Source organism: Pelobates fuscus, chromosome 12 (assembly GCF_036172605.1).
Source record: "Pelobates fuscus isolate aPelFus1 chromosome 12, aPelFus1.pri, whole genome shotgun sequence".
Taxonomy (NCBI): Eukaryota; Metazoa; Chordata; class Amphibia; order Anura; family Pelobatidae; genus Pelobates; species Pelobates fuscus.
Genome location: NC_086328.1, coordinates 9,678,610 through 9,688,589, shown reverse-complemented (window position 1 = coordinate 9,688,589; position 9,980 = coordinate 9,678,610). Strand labels below are relative to the sequence as shown.

The following is a 9,980-nucleotide window of genomic DNA, read 5'->3' as shown; positions in this document are numbered from 1 at the left end:
TGTGTCGAAATAATACATTATATTACATTGGTGTGTGATGTGCTAAGTATCTGATAACTCTCATACAGAAATTATCTATCTATCTATCTATCTGTCTGTCTGTCTGTCTGTCTATCTATCTGTCTGTCTGTCTGTCTATCTATCTATCTGTCTGTCTATCTATCTATCTATCTATCTCTCTGTCTGTCTGTCTATCTATCTGTCTATCTATCTATCTATCTGTCTATCTATATATTATATATATATATCTGTCTATCTGTCTGTGTATCTGTCTGTCTGTCTGTCTATCTATCTGTCTGTCTGTCTGTCTATCTGTCTATCTATCTATCTGTCTGTCTGTCTGTCTATCTAATGTTCTATCTATCGATCTATCTATCTGTCTGTGTATCTATCTGTCTATCTGTCTGTGTATCTATCTGTCTATCTGTCTGTGTATCTATCTGTCTGTGTATCTATCTGTCTGTCTGTCTATGTGTCTGTGTATCTATCTGTCTATGTGTCTGTGTATCTATCTGTCTGTCTATCTATCTGTATATCTATCTATCTATCTGTCTGTGTATCTATCTGTCTGTCTGTCTATCTAATGTTCTATCTAGCGATCTATCTATCTATACATTTTTTAGATGTGAAGCATTATGGGCTGCAGAAAACCCGAGCTGTGCAGTTATTATGCACCATCAGAGCTGTCACTGTCAGAGCGCTATGATTATTATTTAAAACATCCCAACATATTCTGTGGTGTTGTACAACAGGTGAATTGCTGAGTGTATTATTCCATAAAGGAGGTAGACATCATACAACATATAGCAGTTATAGAAAGGAATGTGGAGTAAAGTTCATTATTAATGATGAGTTCTGACAACGTTTTGCAGACATATTATGGGATGTATTCCGTAGTATTGTGGAGAAATGATGTGGATGTTAACTAGTGTTTTGTAGAAAGAAGGAATAATAGGCACGTTGTAGAATTTTGTATTTATGCTTTGTTTGTTTGTTAGTTTGTGGAAATTTGCCGTTCTCTTGTTTAATCTGATTAGTGAGTAAACCCTCTTCAATTTTACCCAAATAACTAAACGTAGCAGTAGAATAAGCCCAATAAGTGATAGTCACGGGGTTTCCCTAGGGTAATCGCCGAATGCAATAACTGTATCCGTTCCACACCCTGAAACCATTAAAAGAGCCCACATAGATATTGTGCTTAAACAGAGACTGATCCTGAGCAAACAGTTCTACCCGCTTGGTAAATACAGAAAGGTAATAGCAGAATTCTCTGTAACCTAAGACTAATAACAAGACCTCCGTCCTCCGTGACGTGCAGCTATTATCAGGGACTTACACTGACCGAATCATTACGGTTTATTCACTAAACAGTACATCGCGATGGCTCACAACAGAGATGGAAAATGTAACGAGTCAAAATAGGGTGAAAAAGGCACCAAAGGTTTCTCAATTCTCTTACTATTGGAAGCCCTCCAAACAGTCCTTAACCACCAACTAGTAAACGTTTCCATTTACTCGTTGGTATTCCTCAAGAATATTCTGTGAGCTACCTCCAGTTTGACTCAGATCGTGGGAGGAATGGGACGGTTTTAATAAGACTTTGGTTTAGACATGGGTTTACTTTTTCATTTCTTTAGCTTTACTTCTGCAGCTTCCAAGGTCAGAGCAGTCGGCTGGAAATGTGAGTTATTCCAGACTGCAATTAACTAACTCAGGAGAGTTTGGGAAAGGCTTGTATTGTTATCCAGGACTCAGCCCTCAAGTTGCATTGGCCACTGTAACATGCTGGCATTTGTCTTTTACCTTAGTTCGTGCAAACCTTGCATTCTTATAGACTGCTAGCATTCTTCGGACATGTCTAAGCAGGGATAATACCAATAGGAGATCTCAAACCAAGCGTGAAGGATGTGAGATAACATTTGCTTGTTTTCTTTTCTTTATTTAAGTTCCATAAATTTTGGAATGAAATACCTTGTGCAGGTCATGAAAAGATGATCCAAGGAGACATATGTTTAGATTTGTTCATTAAAGGGAAACTCCAGTGCCAGGAAAACAATCCGTTTTCCTGGCACTGGAGGGTCCCTCTCCCTCCCACCCCCCAATCCCCGGTTACTGAAGGGGTGAAAACCCCTTCAGTGACTTACCTGAGGCAGCGACATGTCCCACGTCGCTGCCTGCTCCTCCCCCGCCGCTCCACCTTCTTCCTCCGTCAGCCGGTGGGCGAGACTGATCCCGCCCATCGGCCGAGGAGTCCCAATGCGCATGCACGGCAATGCCGCGCATGCGCATTGGCGCACCCCATAGGAAAGCATTAAAAATTAATTTGAATGCTTCCCTATGGGGAATAGAGCGACGCTGGAGGTCCTCACACAGCGTGAGGACGTCCAGCGACGCTCTAGCACAGGTTTCCTGTGCTATGATGCAGGAAGTGACCTCTAGTGGCTGTCTAGTAGACAGCCACTAGGGGAGGACTTAACCCTGCAAGGTAATTATTGCAGTTTATAAAAAACTGCAATAATTACACTTGCAGGGTTAAGGGTAGTGGGAGTTGGCACCCAGACCACTCCAATGAGCAGAAGTGGTCTGGGTGCCTGAAGTGTCCCTTTAAACCATATCCAAACTGAGACATTTCTACAAGTCAACTGAATTTTCATTTCAGCTATTTTTGTCTAATATTTCCCATATCCCGTTACCACAGTTCCCGATATCACAGGCCAAGCGATGGAGGAAGTGATAGGAGTAATCCATCGGGTTTTATTTTTAAAATCCTCCAACCATCGCACACGGGTTGGAGGAAGAAGAGGAGGGTGTAACGGATCGCCTGGCACCCCGACTTGGTACCTCCGTTAATGGATGCTCCTAGTGCTTCCTGAGGACTCCAAGCACTCTGGCAGACACCACAATCACCGAATCCGAGAAACCTTTAAATTCTCCCAAGCATATGAATGCTGTAGACCATTGAATAGGAACCATACGAATAGGCTTGTACTCCTAGCAGTCAACTGGAACAGCATGCAATAAATCCTTCCCCCAATAATGAGACGACACATCACTTTGAGGGTAAAACAGGAACTCTGGACTGGCTCATCCAGCCTGGCTTTTATTTCCAACTCACACATACAGGCCACACCCAGGGGGAGGCATAAAAGAACCAATGACATAGATGTTACCTCCCACACATCCCCTCCCCTTAGTGTGACACATAATCCCATTATGCATACAGTGTAAAATATACTTTTACACAACTTTCATAACTTTAAAACCATACATCACATTCACATAAAAATACATATCCACAATCAATCCATTCAGGGGAACAACATATTAAAAAATGGCATGAATCCGACCAGGGGTTCAAAAGTTACTAAAAGTATCTTTTGTTCCTTTCTGGCTGGCAGAAAAACATCTCCACAATGCACCCTGGTTTCCTCCCTTCTGCCCTGGAGTTAATTGGAGAAGTAATCCAATTACCCAGGACTAAAGGCAGACTCCATTAACCACATGGTTGCAAAACGACATAAAACACTTTAAAATACATAAAGTCACATTTACACATAACACACAGACATTTCACCTATCCCCAGATAGCTGGGATCTGCACGCACAAAACCACCGAATAGCGCGCAGATCCTACTCCCACAGTACAATTGCCATGGAGCTAAAGTCTTTCCCATAGTCTTTCATTATATGAATAGGCTCCATGGTATGGCTATCTGGGGTATCACATTCCCATAAAGTCTGGTCCATAGTCCAAAGGCAAGAGGCGGGCAATCAGCCCCCTCCAAGGACACGTGGCGAGGTCGGTTTCGCCACAGAGGGCTTTTGGGATGCTACGTTTTTTAAACGAGGTTCTTTGTGGACCCCCATACGCCAGTTGTTTGGGACAAACATTTGCCAGACCCTCTTCAAATGGAGGAATCTCTGGGGATAACCTTCCTTGATTTTTCTTGGACTCATTGAGGGTCCCTCAAGCTGTTTAAGGGAGAGAGCTTGTAAATAACGTATTTTCAGGTTAATTCTTTGCGTACAATAGCAAGCTTAGCTTATTATTTAAGTTATGGTTTATAGATTTCCCAGGTCTCTGTCTCCCTGCATGGAGTGACTTATAACAGCAGCGATTTACAAAAGTCTCTGTAGTCTTTTACCGTCAGACGTTTACAGCAGAGAACCAGCACTAGAAAGTGGTTTATTGACATTTAAATATGTAAATGATGACCAGAAATAATCCACTATTCTTATTTCAGTTTAGCTTTTTTGAACTTCCTTTTGTAAACAGCCCAAATTAGGTTGTGCAATGTAATTTCAATTTCCCTGGAACCTGAAGCCAAGTGTGGAGCTCGGAGTGTCCCTTTAAATGCAAACATTAACTATAAAATAATGAAAATTCGATAGCAAAAACTGGTAAACCAATCAAAACCCATATCTAATAGCCATCGTACGCTGCTAAATCTGAGCTCAGCTTGGATGGGACTTGAGATGGGTGAAAATAACAGAGAATAATTAACCTACTTAATTGGAAGCTCGTCTCATGAAGGCTCGTTAAGCACATGACCAGCTTTCTTCATTAAAAACGCTTAATAGAGAATGATCATTCATTTCTCGTGTAATGAGGGCTGTCTCTGGAAATGTGTGTCCTTGTCTGTGGGTAAGTGTAAAATGTACAGTTATAATAAAGCCAAGAAGAAGTATACGGATTAAATGTTCTACACAAACTCTATGGCAAGCCAGCAGATACTGGTCCTAGTACTGTAGGACTTTGATAGGAGACCTTGCTTATTCATCGTTGATGGAGAATGACTAACACGTCGGGGGACGAGGCTTATTTACTGTATCTGCAATAAATCCATAATCCCATGCTGGGTTGTGTTGCACTTTACAGTTTTGTTGCAAGGTGTCGTGTACTGGTTGTCATGGTTATTATTGGTTCCTATTGTTTAATTTACTGGATGTGAAGGCACTCTTATGGTATGTTATAGTGATACCACCCCCACCAAATACAGGGGGTGTGCCCTGGTCTTGCCTATGGGTGGTCACAGTGGTCCTGTACAAGTTGCAGACTCTTGATGAGAGACACGGAGCATGGCGCCAACTATACCTGTGACATCACTTTCATCCACAGCTTGAGTCCCTGGGCTACCAGAAGCCAGACGAGACTTGATGGGTGTCGTGATCAACATGGACACAGGAATTTAGCAAAACAGGAACTCAGCAGCCACAGGAACATGACGAATATAAACACTGCCAGGGTCATTTACTAACGTGAGAATTCAAAGTGAATTTAAAACGAATTTCAAATTTAAGATCAAAATAGCCGAATTGGAAAGATACTCTTTCAGTTCAGCCACTTTTGCCTTAGATTTGAAATTCACTTTGAATTCTCACTTTAGTGAATTAACCAGTGTAGGGCTCCCAACTGTCCCAATTTTGGCGGGACAGTCCTTATTTTTGGGTCTTGTCCAGCCATCCTGACTTTTTGGGACACAAGGGAACTGTCCCCACAAAACATAGGTTGAGCGCATCATAAGACAGACTGGCGCTGTATTCAGGGCACTAGGACTGGGATCAGGGAGTACGGAAACAGTGCTGCCTGCAGGGTCGTGCCTTAGTGGGCCGGCCTGGATGATGATGATTGTCAGAAAGAATGGCTGCAAGAGTGACCTGCCAGTAATTTCGACGGACCTGCCCCTTCTGGGCGGACCCTTTGGAGATGAGCCAGTGACGCAGTCTGATCACTGGCCTGTCCTATTGCATCTCACTTCCCAATTCTTTTCTGTGGGTGCTGGGGTTGGGGTTAAGCCTGTGTATATAGATGTTACAGAAACATAAAGGAAAACTTCAACCCATGGTAGACCACCCCTCGCGGCCCAGCAGCAGTGCACGATTTCTGTATTTCATATTCCAGGTGAGATACTGACAAAACCTGGGCTGTTGGCGGCTCACGTGGACCGGTCTGGGAACCCCTGCTGTAATGCATGCCTTTCTATACAATATATAAAATTGCCAATTTAATATAAAACAGAAGCTACATGTTTAACAAACATGGCAAAACATACTAAGTGGCTTCCGTCTTTTGTGTATCGACAAACTAATAATTCCGTGTCATTACGGGGCTCAGCATCATTTAGCGACATATTTTTAGTTGAGCCCAATTCACCGTTTAGTGAATACGCCCTAAGGATGACAGACCAAGGAGCCTTTTAATGGATGTGATATGCCCACACCTGCATGGCTTTCCCTGCGTGCTGATTAGTACAGGGTGTGTAACCTACAGCAAACAGGTAAGTGATAACCTTTCACTTCGTCAGATAAAATCTGCACTTTTTCCAGACTGGTTTCCTGCTCAGACAATACGCAGGGTCAGTGTGTACTAATTGTACTATAAATTCTATAATCCGAGCTCCCAGGCTGATTAATAACTTTATAATATACCAGCTTAAATTGTTTTGTTATATTTTAAGCAAAGACCAAAATCCAGGACTCCTGGCTTCCACAAACAAAGGCTGATATTCAATGTACACGTTTTAATATAGTATATTGTGTATACTGGGCTCTGCTCATACTGTGTCTACTGTAATATTGTATAGAAAGACACATCACCCACCGCTAACAGGAGATTATGTCTTTACGGAGAGCTCTATTGTAATATCAATTGAATATGATCTTCCACTTGAATGAAAAGACTTACCCGTACTGTTTATTTTTGGCATATGTTTATTTACTAGGTTAAAATATTTGGGAAAAATAATGTCCAGCTCTACTCTAGTTATAGCCCGGCTATTTTAACACAAACATTGCCGTTTGGATTTTAATTTGCACCAATTTAGGGTTCAGTTAATGGACCCCCCTCCCCCCTTTAGTGTGACATTTTGGCCTATGATCGCTAGGTGATATGTCAGTTCTTAATGCCAGTACACATGGTCTTCCCATTTACAGGATCGTTTATGGAACTGGGATTGGTCAGGAATTGACGTTGAATTTGCACAGTTTCGGCCAAGATAGGAGATCTATAAACAATTCTCTGTTTGCTTTCTTGGTGTTAAATATGACATTTTCCTGTCTGTCCCTGACAACTTCTGATTTCCGGGAATAACCTCTTTTCTTAGTAGCCGTAGCCCTGCTCTACTGTTGCTTAAAGGGACACTCTAGGCACCACAACCACCATCAGGGTTCCTCTGGCCTTAAATGTGAAATAGCCCTGTATATCTTTGAATTCTCATGATAGTGAATAGCCCTGTATATCTTTGAATTCTCATGATAGTGAATAGCCCTGTATATCTTTAATAGGGTGGTTTTGCTGCACAGACGCTGCCATTTTTTCTGGCAATGTAAACCACTACCGTCTCTATAAAACCGCAATATTTACATTTTGCCTAAAACACTACTCGGTTCGCTTCAAAAGTGAACAATCACTTCTCATGGCTTTTAATGTTTAACCCGTTACATTTAACCCCTTAAGGAGTGAGCTAATTGTACAAGTTGTGATCAAAACAAAACCTGGAATTTGCGCTAAACGTGGTTCAACCATAATTCACCTCTTTCATATTATATGCACCCACACTTATTATATATCATTTTGTTCAGGAGAAACAGGGCTTTAATTCCAAATTAAATCTTTAGATATGAAACATAATTTAATATGAATAAAATCTAAAACATTATGAGAAATTAAGAATTTTTTTTTTCAAGTTCTGCGTGGCATTTTAACTGTGAATGTCATAATACTGTTGGGTTTTACTGAAATAAAATACACATTTGTATTCAGAAATGTCTCAGGAGTACAACAGTGCAATGTACAGGTTTTATGGATTTTTGCAAACCCATTTTTATGTTGCCTTTTGAGAACATATGGTAGCCCAGGAATGTGAATAAACCTCACCATGGCATACCATTTTCAATTGTATACAATCCAGGGTATTCAAAATGTGGTATTTCCAGTCTTTAGTAGTAGCCACTAAATTATAATTTTTTTGAAACAAAAATTACACTTTTACTGGTCATATCATTGTCGTGATAAGTTTTACTTTGAAAACACTCATTTGTGTCCAGCGAAGTCTCCTGAGTACAACAATACCCCCATGTGATCACATGGCCCTGGAGGGCCGGATGGCCAGAGCTGCTGCAGGGGGACTGCTGGGGCCTTGTTCCAGGTGAGTACAGGGGTCCATGACGGCTGAGCGTACTATGCCGCCCTCCGGCATTCAGAGCCACTCTTTCAAGGACGGCATAGATCGCCCGCCGTCCTTAAGGGGCTAATATGTATTTTAAACTTGTGAATAAATAACATTTAAATGCAGAAATCAACATCATGTTATCCTGCAGCTGGGTGCCTCCATCTTAGCTCCCTGTCCATCATTGTTACAAGCTCAGTCCTTTGCTCCTGTTAATCAGCATAGAAAAAATATTTGGGAAAGAGGCAAAATTAACAATAAAAATACATTTAATTTCTTTGCCTTCTTTTCAGAATACAAAGATTTGATAAATCTCCTGAATAGTTTCTATTCCTCCCCCTCATTAGCAATGCGTGCCCTGGCTGTGCCTTGGTTGGACTGGATAGTGATGTCAGAATCGTTAAAATAAATGTAAAATAGAATCGAGCATCACAAAAAAAAAAAAAAAAATCGATCTTTTATACAAGTTTTAGGGGATTTTCCTTTTTATTAAATGGCGGTAATTTCCAGATAGATGACGATTCCCTTTTAATATATCAATGCTTTACCTGGGTGCTGGAGTCATTTTAAAGTAACTATCAAACTTGGAGAAGGTGTGCAGCAAATGTAAACGTTTCTACTTGGAGGAAAGCAGTGACGTCTCTGCTCATGTCTGTCCACTCTCTGTCACAGAATGATGTGAGCGTTCACTCCTGCTCCATAAAATCTCCAGGTACAGCAAAATCTCGGACATGATCTGCGGCTCGTTTAAAGTTTGTTAGAAGCCAGAATCTATCATCCATCGATTACACGTTCAGCCCTTCGCTGGGCAGCTATGGGAGTTAATCATTGTGGGACGTGGTACCATGTGGTGTCAGTGCTGGCTGTGAATTATTATATGAAAAAACGTCAGTCACAGTGCGACAATAACCGTGGGCAGGGCACAGTGCGACAATAACAGTGGGCAGGGCACAGTGCGACAATAACAGTGGGCAGGGCACAGTGCGACAATAACCGTGGGCAGGGCACAGTGTGACAATAACAGTGGGCAGGGCACAGTGCGACAATAACCGTGGGCAGGGCACAGTGCGACAATAACCGTGGGCAGGGCACAGTGTGACAATAACCGTGGGCAGGGCACAGTGTGACAATAACCGTGGGCAGGGCACAGTGCGACAATAACCGTGGGCAGGGCACAGTGCGACAATAACCGTGGGCAGGGCACAGTGTGACAATAACAGTGGGCAGGGCACAGTGCGACAATAACCGTGGGCAGGGCACAGTGCGACAATAACCGTGGGCAGGGCACAGTGCGACAATAACCGTGGGCAGGGCACAGTGCGACAATAACCGTGGGCAGGGCACAGTGCGACAATAACCGTGGGCAGGGCACAGTGCGACAATAACCGTGGGCAGGGCACAGTGCGACAATAACCGTGGGCAGGGCACAGTGCGACAATAACAGTGGGCAGGGCACAGGGCGACAATAACCGTGGGCAGGGCACAGTGTGACAATAACAGTGGGCAGGGCACAGTGTGACAATAACCGTGGGCAGGGCACAGTGCGACAATAACCGTGGGCAGGGCACAGTGCGACAATAACAGTGGGCAGGGCACAGTGCGACAATAACAGTGGGCAGGGCACAGTGCGACAATAACCGTGGGCAGGGCACAGTGTGACAATAACAGTGGGCAGGGCACAGTGTGACAATAACAGTGGGCAGGGCACAGTGTGACAATAACAGTGGGCAGGGCACAGTGTGACAATAACAGTGGGCAGGGCACAGTGCGACAATAACCGTGGGCAGGGCACAGTGCGACAATAACAGTGGG

At 42.9% G+C, this 9,980-nt stretch overlaps 1 protein-coding gene across 1 annotated transcript in view; it reads left to right on the top strand.

Moving 5' to 3' along the window:
• Positions 1–6,256: 6,256 nt before the first annotated feature.
• The window catches only part of MEAK7 (MTOR associated protein, eak-7 homolog), an 85,016-nt gene continuing 81,292 nt past the window's right edge, over positions 6,257–9,980 (top strand). Inside the window, exon 1 of the mRNA XM_063437386.1 lies at positions 6,257–6,278. The gene's annotated coding sequence lies outside the window, so the exon portion shown is untranslated. The remainder of the gene's footprint in view (positions 6,279–9,980) is intronic.